At 40.1% G+C, this 20,917-nt stretch overlaps 1 protein-coding gene across 1 annotated transcript in view; it reads left to right on the forward strand.

Moving 5' to 3' along the window:
- Window positions 1-6,300: 6,300 nt before the first annotated feature.
- LOC124163505 (regulating synaptic membrane exocytosis protein 1) overlaps window positions 6,301-20,917 on the forward strand; it is a 444,545-nt gene continuing 429,928 nt past the window's right edge. Inside the window, exon 1 of the mRNA XM_046540458.1 lies at window positions 6,301-7,099. The gene's annotated coding sequence lies outside the window, so the exon portion shown is untranslated. The remainder of the gene's footprint in view (window positions 7,100-20,917) is intronic.

Below are 20,917 nucleotides of genomic sequence, written 5' to 3' on the forward strand. Positions count from 1 at the left end.
AAGGTAAATCAATACCATCCTATGTTAAAGCGAATTAGTTCAACTGCATTAGAGGAGATTTCATGGAAAAACATGGTGGAAGGCTTAAGCAATAATTTTTGTTGGTTCATTTTTTATAACGAAAAAAACCATTCGTTTTGACTCTTAATGTCATCATCTGCATGGAAACACTACGTAAATTTTTGCAGCAAAAAAAATTGATGAAGTGCGATAGAGTTTTATATCATTCATTCAGCGCAATCCAAGGCGAAAGACTTGGCTAAAAGGCCGCCATTCTGTATCCGCAGAATTTGCATGGAGACACGCAGACAGTATGTGAAAAAATGCGTGGGTGCAATGACACACTAGGTATCAGAGGCTTGGATAATAAAAAAATCTGACCAGAAAAGACTTAAAGCCTTCAAAAGCTGGTGCTGTCAGCGAATTTATCAGATGAAATGGACGGATTGGGTGTGGACCAAGATGCACGGAAGAAGAGAATAAGAAACGGATTGAAGTCCTGTACGCCAGGGAAGTACCCGGTGGAAAGGTCGTGTCATAAGGCATAGCCATTACGTGAGGATTATAATGAAGAGTGAATTGAAGATATATTCCCCCGATAGATACATGGGATTACTATTATTAAAGTATTCTACCGATTAAGGTAGGTTTCCATGGAGTGCTTGAGAAGGAATCCTGGAGCCTCCCCGTACATCATGCGCATCCCTCTTCAGTGCACAATAAGACCTACTACCCTTCATTCTATCCAAAAATCCTATTCTTTTCCTTCCCCTCCCTCGTTTACCTAAAATTCTAGATAAGGAATAATTAATGGAAAAACAACATCAGGAAACTGAAGGAGCTACTATGCTGAAGGGAGAAATAGGAGACTGGGGTACAGCAATTTTAGCATAGTAGTGAGTCCATCGGGAAGATCTCACCTCCAGCATTGTGGGTTAATTGTCATTCAATTGAAGTGTGGCATCAGTCACAGATGCTACCTCACGTGAGAGTCATCTTAAAGAATCTTTGTAGAATTCACAAAGATGCTTATAGTTTTAAGAAGGACCTAGCCTCGAGACCTCTACTGGCTGTGACCTAAGAATCATGAGTTTACTTGAAGAGGGAATCGTAAAAAACTTATGATGGATAAGTCATCAAGTTATTGCATACCTATGGTAACTCATGATGAAATATGACATTACGTTGAGTAATTATCTTAATTATTGACTGGCTTCGGTGACGGTAGGGTAAAGTCCTCGCGTGCCAAACTAGAGGTCGCGAGTTCGAGTCCCAACTTGGTAGGTTGCTCCTATCCAGGGAATGGTTGTTCGTACACGTAGTTCAATCGATAATATGTAATGAGGAACACAAAAATAATTAATAGCGGAAAGGAAGGAAGAATGGGTGATGAAAGTACTGGAAGGTTTTATGTATAGAATCCGAGGCATAATAGGTTAAAAAAATCAAGGATCCGGATTGATTATATCACCAGCGAATAGCCCTTGACAGAGCCGTAAATGTTTTCATAAAAGCATCCTATCGCTGCTCACCATTATTTGGAAGTTTTAACGTTGATTACTTCCAGAGACCCCTTCTATGGCCACATGCGTCGGATGGCTGTGAGTCTCTCTTGCCATACATGGCCTGCCGTGCGGCCAATTCGGGAGCTCCAATCGCCCAACCTCCCCGGGCTATTATAAAGCTCCCGGGTCCTATTGCCTCACTCGACCATTCCATTGCAGGCTTCCCTCTTCCACCCCGAGTACTCCTTTGCTATCATTCTTCTTTCAGCTCCATTCTCCTGCCTCGGGGCTATGCTTTCCTCGATATACCTGTGGTTATAAAATGGGTCCTTCTATAGCCCCTAAGGTTTAATGCTTTCTACGTACAAAATCATGTAAAATCTATCGGTTGTATTTTTAGGGAGGAGAGAATTGCTATCGTTAAAGCATTGAACTACATCATCCTCTCACGGATTTGGAAATGAAGGGAAAGCCTAATTTTCTATTTATATATACCAAAAATATGGGTGGTATTAGTAGGAATTAACTAGCGGTCTCCAGGCGAAATTACGAGTACTTAGTTAGTATGGTGAACTTTAAGATATTGGGTTTTAGAACTGAAATCTTTCAGTATCAGGTTACTAGGACTCAAGCAACAACGTTTTGTTTGTCAAATAAATGAGTATCCCGTTTGTTTAACTGTTAGAAGTTCACGCTAGGCATCCATATCTCCATACAGAAAGGTTATTAGTTATCGGTGGGTCTTGAAAGAGGAATATGCAGCCAAATGTTCCATGTAATAATTCAGTAATTAATTTTGATTATCCTAAACAGCCTATAATTTCTGCCTTCTCTTTGTCCATTTTCTATTTATTCGTGAAGAAATAAAACATAAATTAATCTTTTACAACTACAAAAATTTGCTAATAATGAAATTTTATTTTAATTCATGAATTTTAAGTATTTAGCATGGTTGCATTACTTTCTTATTTCACCAAACTGTAAGCAAACACGGTGGAAGAGTTTGATCATTACAATAGTTGACTTTTCCTCCAGCTAAAGTTTTAATTGGCCTCCGCAAAGTGAACCTCGAACCTTGAAGAGAATAATACACTCAAGGCATGAATCTTTTGCAATGCAAAGAATGGAGAATTTAATATTTCCAGTAGCAAACAAAGAAATAGGTTTGCTAAAAAAATGAGTTATTTGGGTACCCGGCTAAAGATTTTTAGCTGCCGTTTGAGAGGATACACTAGTAAGTAAATTTAGTTATATTCCACATATTTATTAAAAGACAGCCGGTTTAAACATTTTCTGGTCAACGTCAAGAGTTTCACCTCTTGATAATGGCCTGATGTACTTTAATAAATAATGTGTGGAATTCAACGAAGTTTACTTCTTAACATGATGTATGATAAATAATATGTGGATCACAACAAAGTTTACTTTTGATGTCACGATTTCAACAATTAACCTCGCAAACCATTGATTTCATTGGTTGAGAATGCAATGGGTATTTTAGCTCGCCATGTTTTCTCTTCGATGGTATTTGTGCGTCATTAGACGTTTATCTTTCTGTTTTCCATGTGTATATTGTATTAAATAAGATATGCTGCTCTGAAATATCATAATTCCCTCATATATCAGGTTTTTATCTCTTTTTGCCATCTTGAAGAAGTCAGACAATCGTGGGAAGTACACAAATATCCAAATGCAGAATTATTTTATGTGAATGCGAAAGTTTTTAAACTATTTAATGGTTTAAAATATTCAATGCCAAAGGATCGTTCTTCCTCATCCAAAATTGCACTCACTTTTATTATTTTAACAGCCATATGTTGAGGCTTAAAGATTATATTAGTCGTTCTTCACCTTTGCGTAGCTGTGCTGTTTAAGATGTTAGTTATATAATTTAGTGGTTCACCGGAGGAAATACAACTTTTAAGCAACGGCGTTGAAAATGTTTCTGATAATTTTAGCAATTGAAGGGCGTGAAGGCTAATTTAGGAGCGTTTCAAATGCAGTGTGAGGTCTACTTTAATTGAAAATGAAACTTTTCTCGCATTCAACAGATGGGAAGGAGCTTGGAAAAAAAACTTCCTACCTATGCCGCCGGGCGAAAATTAATTGCCTCTGACCAGTTTGTTCTTGAGTTCTGTGGCGATATTTTTATTTAATCTTTTTATACGGATAAATTAGGTTTCCTATGTGACCTTTCTTTCTTTTTTGCTGTACCTTACTGTTTGATCTCGCAGTATAACGCACGTGCACGTGAAAATACAGTTTATGTTAATCTTCGTTTTGTGGATTCGGGACCGTATTAAGTTAGTAAATCTTTCTAATTTAAAGTCTCATATCTTGCATATTTCGATGTTGTAGTTCAGTAGATAATTCCTCATAAGCTGCAGAAGCTGGTGTTCCTATTTTTCGACAATTCAGTCGATAACATTTTAAATTCTAAACGGTCGTAAAATGTATATCAATTTAACTTGCCCTTAACTTTCAAAGGTTTTAGGAAACAGTGCTGCGAAAAAAGAACGTCACTTGTTATTATCTTTTCCTTGTAGTATGAATGAAAAGTAGTCAATTTCTAATTTCAGGGACAAACATATGTTCTCTGGAAATTGTATTTTCTCCTAATAATACCGGAAATGTATTGGTGTTATGAATTCGCCAAAGTTGCGTAATTTTTAACTCATCTCGAATCAGAACTTCTAATATAAGATGCTGCAATAGCAAAATCTTGATTTGCAATATTCTAGCCTAAAAATTAGAAAAGAAATCATAATGAACTGAGAGAAAAGCAATGCTGTGAAAATGAATTCGTTTTTGGAAAAAAGATGGAACAAATAAATCTAAATAGCTCATCTTTTAGTCTTAAAAGGAATTATTACTCCCTCTTTACTAGTTGTATTTTGTTTGTTTGATAACATTTTACTCATTTTACCCATAAACTATTATCTAAAAATTTACACGGCAAAAAGACTACACATATTTTTTCACTTTTGCCCGTGCTTTAAATATAAATTAATATATTTAGAATATACGGGGGTAATAAGATGGAAATGGTAAAACAGGTATAAAATAAGGTAAGGTAATAAAATAAGGTACGTATAAAGTATACATCATTGAGAGAACATATCGATGGCTAAGTTTTAACTACACGTATCTCAAAATTTGGCCGGCATGATTTAATACTCCAAATCTGTTAATAAAAAATAAAATTCAAGCAAAAAACAATTTTTGTTTGCTAATGTATATTTATTTTTCAGTTTTATGTATTTTTGGCTTTTAGTTTCATTTAAAATTATATAGAATTTAAAAAAATTAATCGTTATTTTGCACTCTTGAAAAGTTGCTATTTTTTAGATACGTGTTGTTAGAACTTAGCCATCGATATATTAGTTCCCGAAATTGGAAGGAGATGTTGGCCAGCGTCTGCTTTATTCTTTATTCTATCGGTAATTTTCATCATGATAGGGTTACTTTGTAGTGGGAAATGTGTAACCAAAAAATAACGGTCAAGTAGTAGGAATGCTCTTAAGTGAAAAGAATCCCTTTAATTAGACTGATTATGTTTGATCATCATGAACCATCCTTTTACCTCTTGCACCTTCCAAGTAGGAAATAAAACTGGAAATCGTATAACCGAATGACGCTTGTGGTAGCGCATAATGCACGCCAGCTATTCAGTAGCCTCTGCGTGGGAATCCAGCCATCAAAAGTGTTTTGACTCCCCTTAATGGATTTTCCATGGTTGAGGACTCGGATTGGCGAAAGCCGAGCCTTAGCATTGCTCCAGAAACCCAATTATCCCTGCCACAGTGGCGCTACGCAGGGGAGATCGTATAGGGACCCTGGAAGTTCGCCCGCCCTTAAGATGGTCGACGCTGCGAGAGAAACCCCCCGCTACGCGTTTGTCTCTTGTTTCCGAGAGACTGCTACGTTCCTACCACCCTAATCCATCGCTCGTTACCCCCGTGGACATATTTATTTATTCCCACCCGTGGTTTTTATTCCCTTTTTTTTCTTCTCTCTTTGCCCCTACCTCTTTACAAGGCTCCCCTTCCACGCTACCCATCGAAAGCTGGGGAGCAACAGGTCCCCCTCCTACATCGTTTCCCCGGGAACCATATCCTCGCCAAACGTCCCGGTTTTCTCCCCCACCCAACACCAACGCTTCCAAACCACCACTACTACTCAGTATATACCCCACTCCTGGACCCTCGTAGGAAAAGCTGGAATGGAGGAGAGGAAGAGAGAGGATAGGGGAAAGATTGGAGGTGGGCTGCTAGGGCGAGAGGTTACGGGGAGATGAGGTTGGTTGGTTAGGAGGGAAAAAGGGGGAAAATATATATATATATATTCTTTTATTTTATTTTGCTTTTTCCTGGAGGTCGGAGAAGGAGAGAGATATGGAGTTGGTTTTTCCAGCCTGGGGAGAGCTTGGGTGGGGGAGGGTTGGTTGGAGTATTGGGAGGTGGTGTGGGGTGTAAACCCCTCGATGTTAACCCCCTCCTTCCCCACCCCATCGCCTCATACACCTATCCCGCCTCCCCCACATCCTACACCTTGCCTCCGATATCTACCGCCCCTCCTCACGGCGTGGGTTAGCGCATGCTCCGAGTGTCGGGGGGTGGTTAGGCTGAGGAGGGGTCCCTACACGGGGGAAAGGAGACAGTGGGGGTGTTTTATGTTGATGGAAGGGGGTCAGCGCTGGTGGATAGGGGTGAGGGGAGCCCTTTTGGTGCGATGGAAGGGGAGGTAGCGATAGGAGAAATCCTTAGTGTTCCTCAGACCACAGTTGTACCCAGGCACCGCGCGCTTTAACATCTCAGCACGCTGCCCGTGACCCCCGCGGGGCCGATTTGCTCCTGTTCCACTCCGCTTCCCCACTTCTGGATGGACTGATCACCCTCCAGCGCTCCCTTTCAAAACTGTCCCCGCAGTGCAGGAAGCAGGAGTTGTGTCACTTCGCCACATCAGAACGTTTCCCCGACATCATCAACCAAATCCGTTTGAGAGATAGTGGCAGGTCTCTTCCAGACAAACCAATCATCTACACCAGAAGACCCCCTGAACTCTGCAAACTTTCGGTCTTCGCAACATAATTTTGGACATAATCGTGAAAAAAAAACTAATTTTTTGTGAGGTATTCCGTTTTGCCTTCGTAAAACGAAGCAGTACTATGTAAAGAATACTCTTATCCAACATTATTGTTGAGTGTGCCTCTTGTGAGAAGGGAAAAAAAAACTTAAGATAATGTACCCACGCCTTCCCTGTCCGCCTTCGTTGTGACGATATTTGCCCGCTTCCCCTACTTTGAGACGGCGTGAGTCCACGTAATCTTCTCCGACAGCAAGTGGTTGTGGTGTAGACGACCCCGAGGGACTTGGGCCGTCTTGCGGGCGAAGCCGTCGACCGAGCCTCGGTGCGAGGGTGGACAGCCAGGGGCAAAAAGGAGTCGTGTTCGTGGTGGACTAATACCCGACTGCTCCCACTGCTTTCCTTCTCAGAAGGGGGAAGCCCTAAAAGCAGAGAGGACGAGAGGGGTGAAGAGAAGAGGAATAAGTTTGGAAGGGAGTTTTTTTCGGAGCTAAATCGGCACAGGCGAGGTATGAGAAACCCTTGATGTGATACGAGTGGAAATATAAATGAATATGCTGTAATGTATGTGCATTGCTATTGTGTTAGTTTTATATTTTTAGCGTTATGCATAAAAACTCACTGAGCGAATTAACCTGAAGGCTAGTTTTGGACAGGTCAGGGTAGAGGTCACCACAGAATAAGCCACAGGTGTGTTACACTACACGTATTGGGTAGGGGTCCAGTCCTTCCCCTTGCCTCCCTCTTGTAGTATTTTTGTGAGTTTACGAAGACCTCACCTGAGACTTGAACCCAAGAACTTTGCCACAAACGGTTTGGTTTGGATAGGTGAGGGTAGAGCTCACCTAGACTAAGCCACTGATGTGTCATAAATTAAGGTTAGAAGGGCTGGTTCCTTTTACCTGGCCACCTCCCGCTTTAAGTTTTCTTTTTTTTATTTGGGAGTGTCAGTAGGCTTCACCTGAGACTAGAACCCAGGACCTTGCTATCAGCGACCCACTGCGCAACCAAACTCCCTTTTTCCAAAATGACTTATTTAGTTTGACCTGCAAGTTAGAATAATAGACTTTATCTCAATGTGTAACAACTGGTCGATCACGCCAGCTTCCCTTAGAATTCAAAGCTGTATGCAACAAGTATTACGTTCTGCAGTATTTTCACGCCTGGGTCGTCAAATTATTTCGTCGCCATCCTCCGCTAAGAGGATTCCGAGGCATTAGTTTGCACACAGTTGCGAACCCCGCGCGCGTAGATCGTAAACGGTTTTAATTGAAAAGGGCGGGAGGAGCCTGGGGAGATGAGACTGAAAAGTAAAGTCAAAGCCAACGCCCGAACGTGATTCGGAATCTGCTTGTGCAACGCGTGTCAAAAGGGAGTGGAGGATGTGAGCCAGGTAAAATTCGGATTTCAGGACGCGTACGCGATGGGGAGTAATTTTGTGCCGAGTCGAGGTCGCGAATTTTAAGTTCGCTTCGAATGCGGCGGGAGAGTTTGATGAAGGTGCATGCGTTGACGATTGTGTCTCTCTCTTGGTGATTTTTTATGTCACACGACAGAAGAGGAATGTGTGAAGGCTTCTGTTTTTTTTTTTCTTCCTATTTTTCTTTTTTACCTTTTTTTCTTCCTGCCATTTTCTCCGTGCTTCACCTCCAGCAGACCGTGTCGAGGAAATTAGGGATATCATTAGCTGGTATAACTCTTGGGACGTCTTGATAATGCTGCAGTGCAGAAACACATGTCGACTGTCGTTTAATAATTTTTTATGTGGAAAGTGCAAAGTGTGTCACTTCAAATCTAGTATAACTCTGCTATCTATTCTCTTATGAGTTTTGAATAAGGATACGCGAGGGATGCTGCCTCATTTTCACGAGTTGGTGACGCAATCAGAGTTATGGCTCGTTCGTTGGTTCAGAAAGAACCGTTAATTGAGGGAAGGCTTCTGTTTTTTAACCTTCACCTCCACTTGAACGAGGAAACCCTGAGCTAACATGTGTCAGGGACTCTAATGGTGGGGAGAAAATAGGTCGTCATTTATTACTAGACCCGAAACCTTAGTGCACCAGGAGAATTCGGTAGATGGATTATAAAAATAAGTTAAGGATGAAAATATTACTCTTCCTGCGATTATTATATAAGTTTCGAATAAGGAAATGTGAATGTTGCCATCCAACTTTCATGAGTTGGTGACGTCATCAAAGTTTTGCATCGTTTATTGGTCCAGGGGGAATCGTTGATTGAGGGGAGGCTTCTGTTTTTTCTTTTTTCTTCTGCGTCTTCTTTTTCTTTGTTTTTACATATTTATCCCTGTGATTCTCTCTGTAGTTTACTTTCATTAGACCGTTTTGGGCAAACTAGCGATATCCTGAGCTAACCAGGGTCAGAGATTTCAGGGGTGGGGAAAAATGGAGTCGTCACTCGTTTTCAGACCCGAAACCTTAATGTACTGCGAGAATTCGGTAGATGGTAAAGTTAAGTTAATTCGAAAAATATTACTTTTCTTATCGTTCTTATATAAGTTTCGAATAGGGAAACACGCGGGTGCCCCCCCCCCCCAAATTGCCATGAGTTGGTGACGTCATTATAGTCATGGCTCGTTTACTGTTTCAGGGATTTCAAGGGTGGGGAAAAATAAGGCCGTAACTCATTGTCACTCCAGAAACCTTAATACATTACAAGAATGTGGCAGAGGGATGATGATTTGAATTGAAAAATTATGAAATAATAATTAACGAGAAACAATAATTGCTTGAAATATAAGAAGCAATAGAAGAGAGTATCAAATTTAAGAAGGGTTGCAAAAAAGGAGTCCAGAAGAAAGAAAACAAAAGATAACGTTACATAAAGAAGAATAAATGTTACTCTGGCAGTTCTCTAATAAGTTTCGAGTAAGGAAACGCGAAAGTTGCCGCCCGCTTTTTGTGAGTTGATGTTGTCATTAGAGTTTGCTTTGATTAATGGCTTAGGAAGAACCATAGATTGAGGTTAATAGCTCACAAAATTGCAGACAACAACGAACCGCGTTTGACCTATACACAAGGCCAAGAGGAAGCAAAAAGCGGTGACACTCACGGAATGATCTCGTGACGTCATCAACTTCTCCGTGAAAGGGTTTAGACTGATAATATTTCTCCGAGAATAGCTCGATAAGAATTCTACGGATTTACAGATACAAAGAATAGGGATTTTTTTAATTTTTCAAACCCTTTCAAAATCAAGAGCTCAAAAAAATATGATCCGGCCCACTTAGGTTCGTATCCAATGCGGCGGTGGTTCAGTTTGATCATGGTGTACGTGCTGACGATTGTGTCTCTCGGTGATTTGTCATGCTGCGACAGGCGATGGATAAGGCAAGGCTGCTGTTTTTTTCTTCTCCTTCTTTTTTTTCTACTTTTTTTATCCCTGCCATACTCTTCGTCGTTCACCCTCAGTAGGCCGCTCCGGGGAAACTAGCAATATCCTGTGCTAACCTGCGTCAGGGGTTCCATGGAAGGAAAAAAAATTGCGAAAGGGTTTTCTGTTAGGGTGTGCTGTGTGTACGTGAATGGAGGTTGCAAAAGGGAATGGAGCTGTGTGCCCTCCCTTTATTTCCCTTGTCCTTGTTCGCCCTTCTTTCCTTTACCTCATTCTCTCAATCTTTTCATCCTTTTTAGACTGCTGTTTTCATGCAGACGTAACACCACCATCTCTCAATGCACTTTTTTACAAATTTTATTCATAGTTGATTGTTATTATGCAGGGTTGCCAAAAAATAATGATGCGGTTTCAGAATTCATTAGAAGATAGAGAGGATAGAGTGGCAGAGATTTTTCAGAGGCTATCCGATTCCTGCTTGAGTGGCTTGAGGAGGGAATTTCAAATTTCGGCATTGCCTCCATCGTTGCCCCCTGGTCCTTATGGCGCCTTTCGTTAGGGGTAGGCTAATGTCAACGACTGATTTTTCTGTTGTTGAGCGACTAGGAGCTCATAGTTTGAAATTTATTTATTACGTAAAATAACTGATTAAGATGAAAATTTCGAAAAATAAATAAATTAACCGTAATTCTGTTTTCATTTAAACCATGTTCAAAACCGCACCATTTTTTTATGATAAATCTGTATCTACCTGTATATTAAGTTTAGTGCGAGTTTTGAAATGTAATAAACCCATATTTTTTCGATCCTTAGCCTACTTCTCGTGCTATTTGCGACGTAGCATGGACTCCCTTAGCTCGTTAGCAAGATAAGTTGATGGCGTCACCAACTCATGCGGAGCGTGTGTCCTCTTTTCCGCTCGTCCTAGATCTTCTGCATCGGTCGCCTGTAGTAGTGTTTTAAATATATGACCGATTCCTTCCTTCAGTGAAAGGTTCTCCCTGAACGATTACATTAGCGAGACTTCCATTGACGTCATCTACTCACAAAAAGTAGGCGGTACCATTCGCATTTTCACATTTTACACTTACGAGTAAGACTTTCAGCTTTGCCATTGCACCACGGTATAATTCGATGAGCTTTACATCGTCGCCATCGATGCACTACCGTAGTGGGGTTCTGCAGTAACTTCTTGCAGGGGGAAATATTTTTTATTATTTTTTTGCAGAAAATTTGCGTGATAAAATAAGGACGGCAAATGATAAATTTCCATACTTTAATATAATACTCCACTAATAATCATAGTTTTGGCCATTTTGAAGGTAATGAAACAGACCATCTCTCATATGATTATATCGGAGCCATACTTTGGCTCTGGTGTGAGAGAGAGTCTGTTTTATCACCTTGAAAATAACATAGTGTGTGGAAACCACGGTCGGTAGTGTCTTTATGCATAAAAGAGTGGAAATTTAGGATTTGCTGTTTATATTTTATAATGAATATATCGTATTTCCACCGTGACAAACCTGAAACGATTTAATGAATTCGCATAAGTTGGAGTGTTAAGTTTTTCGTCTAAATACATTTAGTGAATTTTCTTTCGTAAAATTGAATTTTTTGGGTCTATAATGAACGATTCTATTGCGAATGGGTTTTTGCTGCTAGAATTATGCGCATGTACGTGAAAATTGTTTGCAAAGGGGAATTTTATGGTATATTCTTTCTTATTGTCCTTTTTCGTCCTTATTCCCTTTCTTTCAATCTCTCTTTCAAAGTTGAGTTTTTCATCTAAATACATTTACTGAATTTTCCATCGTGAAATTGCACTTTTGGGTCTTAAATGAACGACTGTATTGCGAATGGGTTTTTGCTACTAGGATTATGCGTGCTTATGTGAAAATGTCTCATATTAACTGTCGACGAAGTCACTTCGTGGTAATTTATGGATAGTAATAATTCAAATGCATAATTTTTTTAACCAGTCCTTGATAACGATGTGAAAACATTTGAACCGGTTGAGCAAATTAAAAAGTGTTGAAAATTACTACAGCTGTTTGAATTGTTGCTACGTGAAAATGGTTTTCAAAGGCAAATGTGATCGTGTGTACCCTCTCCCATTTCCCTTATTCGTTCCTATTCCCTTTTCTCGTTCTCTTTCTTTCTCTCTCTCTCCATTTCTTCCCCGTCCTTCCTGTCTGCCCTTTTCACTTCTCCGTACGCCACCTCTCTCCCTCGATTTACGTTTCTGTTTGTTTTGCGATCCCTTCCCCCTCTTGCTCCCCTCCCTCAAGAGAGAGGCCTGGTGTGGAGGAAAGCGAGGTTTTTCGTCGTCGTCCGTGGTGAGTGGCGAATGGCGACCGAGATGGAGGTGGAGAGAGAGAGAGAGAGAGAGGGTTTGCAGATCGATAACTGAATGTCGATTTTCGCGGTCCCGGCGAAACCTCTCGCCGCTCTATCTATATGGTTTTCTCTCTTTCTCTCTTCATTTCTTTCCTATTCACTTCAAGTCTTACGCCGATCCTTTAATGTTGGTGTCGTACTGTTTATCAGGTGCTTCTTGGACTTTGTTCGCTAAAATTATGGACAAAAAATATACAAATATACATCTTTCAAGCATTTATGTATTTTTCCTTTTTCTCCCAGTATACTTTTTTGTCATGATTACACTTCATCCTATTATGATGATTCTAAGATAATCCTCATTCCTCTCTGCCTTTGTCATGATCTTTAGTCCGACACTAAAACTTTGCACTACGAATCTTTCAAACAAATATATTTATATTTTATTCTCGCCCTTTCTTTCTCATTCACTTCAAGTCTTCCGATCCTATAATGTCCGTGCTGTGCTGTTTATCAAATCGCTTCTTGGACGTGGTTCGCCAAAAAAATACCAAAAATAATCATCTTTCAAACAAAGATATATACTATCCTTTTCTTTCCTTACAAATGAATTTATTTGTATGTTTGCGCTAAAAGCGTTCCCTAAGTACTACTAATCTTCTTTAATTTTGGTTTTCTACTGTTTATCAGTGGGCGTCTTGGACTAATTTTGATAAAAATATGCATATTTTAAACAAATGTAGCTATGCATGTTTTTCTCTCATGGTTTCTTTCTTTCTCGTTCACTCGAATCTTACTCCTGTCCTTTAATATTGGTATCCTACTGTTAATCAGGGCGCATCTTGGAATTTTTTCACTAAAAGTATGGGCAAAAAATGTAAATCTTTCAAAAATATATGTATTTTCCTTTGTCTCCTAGTATATTTATTTTGCTATGATTACACATCATCATATTATGCTAGCTCTACGATAATCCTCATTCCACTCCGCCTTTGTCCTGATCTTTAGTTGTTTGCTAAAAGTTTGCACTACGAATCTTTCAAACAAATATACTTATGTTTTATTCTCGCTCTTTCCCTCTCATTCACTCAAATTCTACTCTGCTACTTTAATTTTGGTGTCGTACTGTTTATCAGGTTGCGTCTTGGACTTAGTTCTGGTAAAAAATGAACTAAAAGCATGCATCTATCAAACAATTATCCAAATGGCTTTCCTTCTTTCTCATTAATTATCTTTCATTCAAGTTTTACTCCGCTCCTCGGTCCTTTAATATTGGTATTGTACTTTTTATGAGAGTTCGTCGTGGCCTTGCTATGCTAAAAGTATTAACTTAAATATGTATCTTTAAAAAAAATATCGATATGTTTTTTTATCAATTTTTCATTCACTCTAAGTCCTACTCTACTACTTAAATGTTGTTTTGTTATGTTTATAAGGGTTCTTCTTGGATTTAGTTCACTAAAAATACGAAACAAAAATATGCACCTTTCACGGTAATATCTATACGGTTTTCTCTCTCTCTCTCTCTCTGTTTCTTTCTCATTCAAAATCTTAAAATGAGTGAGATTGCGCAATTGTATTCTTGATATTCGCTCAAAGCTCTCGTATATTTAACCCCAAAGATTAATTAATTGTTTCAGACATCTAAAAATACGAAGAAAAAATTTTATCTTAAAAACATGCATCTTTCAAGCATATATCTGTATGGTTTTTTATCTCTCTCTTTCTTTCTTGTTCACTCGAGGGCGAGAAAAGAAAAAGGAAACCTATAGATATGTTTTTGAAAGATGCATGTTCAAGTCTTGCTCCACTCCTTTAATATTGGTGTTGCACTGTTTTTCATGGTGTGTCATAGACTTAGTTCGCTAAAAATCATCATTGAAACAAGTACTTTTACTTCGTCTCCTAGCATCAGTATTATTTTTTGCCAGTTTAAAGTAGCTGGTATGAACCATAAAATATCACTGTATCACAATTTATCCCATTGTGTTAGTTCTGAGCCTTTGTTACGAATATTAACTCAAGTCCCTCTCCCCTTTTTAGGGCAGGAAAATCATTCGTTTGCAAGAAAGCGCAATTAACATTCTTCCGTATATTCTTAAACCATCTCTATTCATTTGGAGCGGAAAAAATGAGGAAATGATTGTGTTTTATTAGGCACGCAAAACTTATGGAGATAAGTTTCTTTATTTCCTTGTCTTCGTGCCATTTTCATCGTCATTTCGACCCATTCTCCACGCCTCTTATCTCTTCCTCAGTGGTTCTATCCGTCTTTTTCCTTTCGCTCCGTCATCCGTTCGTCCATATTGAGACCTCTCCTCCGAGGCAACCCATTTCCTCGATTCCAATCCATCGTCCTTCCTCGTATAGCATTCCGTCCTCGTCTCCTCATGTCCCTTCCACACCCAGTAACGTCCTCCCTTCGGCGAAGTCATCCCTCGCGAACTGACTCACGGCCTGTTGGCTTTTACCCTGTTTCTCCTCTCCATTCCATCCGTTTTTCTCCAACCGCTTCCAATCCACCATCACCTGCCCGCCAACCCATTCACCACGCCACCCCTAGGCCTCATTGCTCTCCCAGGTATCGCTTCAGGTGGAGTGGCTGGGGAAATGCAATGTTTAGTGTTGGTATATACGTTTACACATGCATACAACCCCGCAAGCCGCGGTTGAAATTGGAATAAATGAAAATACATCACCAAAATAATACTAGATCAGCGAAATCGAAAATTTAATATTTGCAGTGAAATTAGTTTTACTAAAATATAAATATTTCTTACCTATTCTTGAAAATCTCTGTTCCTAGGATAGGGCTACAAGAGTTCTGCAGCGAGTCAATTCCAATCATCAATCCTGGTCAAGGCAAATTATTTTTTCCCTGCGGATTTTTCGCACAATTTGTGCATTGCGGGTGACCCCCGTAACAGTTATCACCGTGGCTAGTCCCAGTATACTTAACATTAATCAATCGTCCAGTTGAGATATGATAACTTTTTTACGTTGGCCCTTTGTGGCCGTAATTCTGGCTTGTGTTGGTGATCTTGCCTACTTGTATAGATGGGGTTTTTCAATCTTATGCCATAGTTCCCCCTATGCTTTTTCTCCTGCAGGTGTGCGGAAGAGAGAGCAAAGCCTATTAATTTTTCTTCTCCGTGCTAGTGAGTCCCATCCCATTGCTTGCAGCATTTTAGTCACGTTCCCAGTCATTTTATGCTTCCCCATTACATACCTTGTTGCATTTCTGTGTACCTACTTAATAGATTTTGTTAATCCCATTTCGCACGGGTCCCACACTATTGGCGCGTATTCTTAAACCCGAGCCCACGGATTGGAAAGCGACTTTCTAGCCACCACACTAATCCAATCCCCTAATCTACATCTACATAATACCCCGCAAGCCGCTTAAAAAGATGTGTGGCAGGGGGAGTTAGGACACCAGCCGTCAAAAGCAAACACCATTAAAAGCAAGTACTCAAAAAAATACGCCTAGCATTTCGATACCTCCACTGCACAAAAGCGCAAAAACGACCCACCGAATCAAATCCGCTCATCTAGTAGCCCTGCAATACGAATACGCTTAGCTGGCAGTAGCCGGAGCATAAACGTTCAACTCCAAGGCCCGTATCATAAAAGTCCCCTCGAAGCCGGCCTCCACCTCATTGTCGTCAGGAGGAGGAGATGCGATATCATAAAACCGACCTCAACCTCAAAAACGTCGAATTTTGAGGCCAGCCTCGGCTCAAACTTTGAGGTTAGATTATTGTCGGCTCAAAACGTTTGAGGTGACTTCCGCCATTGCGAGAAGATGATGATTATTCGTCCACGATTATTAAACTCTTCCGTTATTTTCTGCCAACATCTTGCCTTGCTTAAAACGGACTCAATTACGTCCTTGTACTTGACCACAAAATTGCACAAAATTTCCTGCTCCTGCCTGGCCATGACTTACAAGGGGAATACACGACCTTCGGGTGGCCTATTGAGCTCAAATTTTCTGATTCGGTAGATCACGGCTATCAATTAAATATGCCGAAGCAAGACGACTCACTTCTCAAAACTTTTCGAGAAAAAAGCAATTAAAAATCGGAAAACACGGGTCTACAGTATAGTATATCCGGTATTTCCTTACCTTTTCTTCAAGGCAGCGGTGACCCAGTGGTAACGGTGGTTGACTGTGGATGTAAGGACGGCGAGTTCAATTCTCACTCACGGTACTTTTTTATTTTACTAAATTCTTCGTTTGCAAGTTTCGGGATGCTACTCGAACAAACGGAGAACGTGTTCTTTCCTCCGCCGCATCGACTGCCCTGTATTTTTTACGGTATACACGCGTCATTCACGCTTACGGATAATTTTCTCAATTAAACTCCCAATGAAAGCATAATCCGTCGATAAGGGTGGATTTCCCTCCCAATTAATAATTTAAATGTCATTACTCTGACCCCACTCCTACAGAAGACAATTTACACTCGCAATACCCTAATATACCTAGACAGAACAAATAAAGAAAAACATCGCCCTTGGAAAGGCTATTATATAGCCCTTGCTTCATTTCCTACCCCTTTCAGCACTTATTGTTATTTAAAAAATGAATTAAAAATATTTTCATTGAGCTAACGAAGATAAGAAAACAATCTTTAAAAATGCAAACAATAAAATCCTTGAAAAATAAAATAAAAAAGTACCGAGAGCGAGGATCGAACTCGCCATCCTTTTACATCCTCAGTCAACCTCCGTTACCACTGGGCCACCGCTGCCTTGTGTAAGGTAAGGAAATACCGGATATATACCGTAGACCCGTTTTTTACGATTTTTAATTGCTTTTTTCTCGAAAAGTTTTGAGAAGTGCGTCGCCTTGCTTCGGCATATTTAGTTGATAGCCGTGATCTACCGAATCAGAAAATTTGAGCTCAATCGGCCACTCGAAGGTCGTGAATTCCCCTTGTTAGCCATTTCTGTTTCTATTGTTGATATTGGCGGGTATATCCCCGGCCGCATTCGGTATATCGCTACTGCGCATGTCTGCGCAAATACGATTCGAAAAAATGAACATGGAACAATGCTGGAAGACTGTCAACTCTGAAACCAGAAACATCGTCCTCAACAATGCGTCATTTCCGCTGGCTCAATCCCCTCCTCCTATGAGCCGAGCTGGAGGAGACTTTTATGATATGACGCGGTCGAGGGATCTCCTCGTCGAGCTAGGCCGGCTTCAAACGAGGCCATCCTCAACTTCAACTTCGAGGGGACTTTTATGATACGGGCCCAATTCTCCTACCTTCGAAGGTGAGCGAATTCGCATTGTTGGGGTCCTAGATGAGCGGATTTGATTCGTTGGGCGGTTTTTGAGAGTTTGTGCAGCGGATGTATGGATTTATTAAATTAATCTTTCGGGAAAAAACAAATTCGCATATCTATCCGTTCGGCAAAATTCTCTCTTAGTCTATCACTTCTGTCGGACCTGGAAACAAAATGGATATCGCCAGGACATGAGTGTGTTGAAACCGTACTATGAGCAGAGGGAATGATTTACAGTGCCTACTGTCTCCGTAATCCGGCGTTATGGTAATCCGACGTGTAGTCACCCGGAGTGCAGGGAACGAGGCGAGTGCCCTGATGCCTTGGACTTCCCTTTGATCGCCGAAACGAATGAAACGAATTCGGACGATACGAAATCCCCGCTATCACGAGCTATTTTTCGGTCCCTATGGGCATTATTTCCTCCTTTATAAAGAAATTACGGCCATCTTCGCTACTTAACCGTTCCTTACCTTTTCATCAGCTATTCTCACGTGTGGCCTTCAACACATGGTTCTACCATTGATCCTAATTTTCCCTATACAGCCGTTTAATGGAAAGTGTGGGACGACGGTTGATTGTCACGGATCTGTTGCTTTAATAAAGACTATTTATGGAATATTAGCCGGAAGTCATGTGATGCATAGGGAATAACCCTTTATTATGAATATAACGAATACCCGTTAAAAACAAAATAGTACGATGGTCCCATAAAATTTGTCAAAAGCGAGTTTTACTGTATTTGTTTTGTTTTATTGTTATGCGTGTAGGATTTCGTCGGTTCGTTATTTGCATGAAGTTTTGGTGAAGTGACACAACGAATCGGGAAAAAATATTCTTTGCGGAGTCACATTGGTGTCTAGGGTTTATTTTGCCTTTCTCGACCGTAATGGTTATTATTAATTATACCATATGTCAACACTCAAGTTCGTAATGTCATGTAGACGTATACGAGCCATTCACAGCTTAACTCTGTCACCTCTATCCATAGTGTGCTTCTCTACCTCTCGTTACTTTTACCTCGCTACCTTACCGTCAAAACAATCCCGTTAATCGATGTTACTAATTATTATCTACCCAAAACGAGTTTTCAACAATTGCTGAAATTCGCCTTGGATAGCTACTATAGGTAGTTAAATTGTTTTTGGCTTGGAAAATAACTGTAACAAAAATTATAGTGCATTGGAGTCATATTTAACAGATTTTTCTAACATCTTCCTTAACATAAAACTGATGACTTCAGGCATAACTGTGTGTCACCTTTCCACTATGGAAAATGAAGGAATAACCTTCGTTAGGTTCTAAGTAAATGAATTTTGTGGAGAAAACGTCACCTTGTTTAAATATTGAGCAGTTTTCGCGCCCTCGCCCCATAAAAATAATCTCCAAACTCGATGAGTCTACTTATCAGCACGAAACGAATTTTTACGATTGGCAGAAATATCGCCTTGAATAGCTTGTAAGTTGAACTGTTTTTAAAATTGTTAGGTAAGGAAGATATATTTCAAAGTATCTTCCCTACTTCTTCAATCATGTGACTCGTATTGTTAACGCTCCTGTTTGTAATGTTATGAAGACATGTATGAGCCATTCTCAACTTATCTCTGTCGCCTCTCTCCAACGTGTTCCTCTTCATGCCGTGCACCTCTCGCTACCTTTCCTCCAACCCACCTCCTGCCACCACCCCGTGAATGACCCAATTTCCTGTTCATCCCTCACCCCCTGCCAGCCCTCCCTCACCGTATCCTTTTTTCATCCTTTCAGCTCACGCCCGTTATATCCCCTCCCCACACTATAATCACCCACCCCCACTCCTCTCCTCCTCCTAGCAACAACACTTCATCAACACCAGCTTTTACGTGTCCACCCAAAAAAAAAAACTCGCCTCATTCCAACCCTCCTCTCACTTTCCCCTTCCCTTTCTCTCTCTCTTTCGCACGCACTTCATCCATCTTACGCCCTCGTTCGCCTGCTCTTCGCAGCTGCTCACGCTTGCCTTGTTCTTTTCAGCGTCCCCGCTTTTCATTTTCTGCCCTTTGCCCATGTAGAGGTCGTGTGCACTTCTAGCCAAACTTTGTAGAGCTCTGCATTTCATTGCTGACAAAACATGAAGTTTAGAAAGAAACACTTCCAAAATGGAACCATTTTTTACCTTGAAGATGATGCAATATCGAAACATAGTTCGGTAATAAAAGTTTATAATAGTGAAAATATTTTCAAAGCTTCATTTTTCCGACAATAAAGTGCTGAGCTAAACAAATTTTAGATAGTACCACACAAACTGGTAGCATAAGTTGGTACCATTTTATACCAACTATACCAAAGGATGAAGTTCGCCATGAAAAAATATTTGACATAGCCGGGATCCGAACCCGGAACTCCCGATTGCCGGTATATACCTTGAAGGTGATGTAATAACTTTGAAACCTAGGTCGCAATATAAGTTTGTAATAGTGGAAAATTGAAAAGTGCTTCTTTCAAAATGGAAAACCTCCACACCATGACGCTTAGTCCTGATTACATTTGAAAAACGAAGTGGGGATCGTGACTGCAGCTAGGTACACAGAGGTGCTCATAATTAAAGTGTTTAAGCTACTAAGAACAGATATATAAGGGAGAAAAATATAAAATTTACTTCCTACAAATTAACTTTTATTGTCGACTAGTTTCGATACACTATATCATCATGAAGACTAGTGCAAGCTTTTTTTTCCTTCGTTAAAATGGATTTTTACTATGTAAATGCCTCAACCATTCAGCGCATCAAGTACAGATACCTTTTAAGGTGCGTTTACATTGTATAACATGTTGTACAAGCAAGTTACATATAACATGTTTTACGAAAAAGTTACAAATCCGTGTAATATGTAACGTTGTGTTACAAAACAAAAATTCGTGTTACGTAACAAGTTTTTGGTTTCCCGCACGAAATGGGAAAATTTGAAACATGTTATAGAAAAGAGGTTAGTCGCATGGTGGGGATAGCCAGTTGACGGGTGGACTGCGACTGAATCTGTAACATGATATTTGTGCATTTTTGGATAGGGCACGGACTTGAGTTCAAATAACGCTTTGTTTTATATGTTGAACGAGGTATGAATGGATCCTGAATCAAATATCAAACTCCTATCTAGAGGTTTATATAAGCCTAAGGATATTGAAGTATCATCAAACTAGATCTACATCTATAAAATCTACATATCTCACGTAAGTTACCTCAAAAACCTTTTGACGGTGGTTGGAGGAGTAAGAGCATCTTCCGTAAACTTGGGAAAGAGTACACGGATTTTAAAATTATCCCTTTAAATATTTATTAGCCTATTAGGGGTGTTTATTTT

This window comes from Ischnura elegans, chromosome 8 (assembly GCF_921293095.1).
Source record: "Ischnura elegans chromosome 8, ioIscEleg1.1, whole genome shotgun sequence".
NCBI lineage: Eukaryota > Metazoa > Arthropoda > Insecta > Odonata > Coenagrionidae > Ischnura > Ischnura elegans.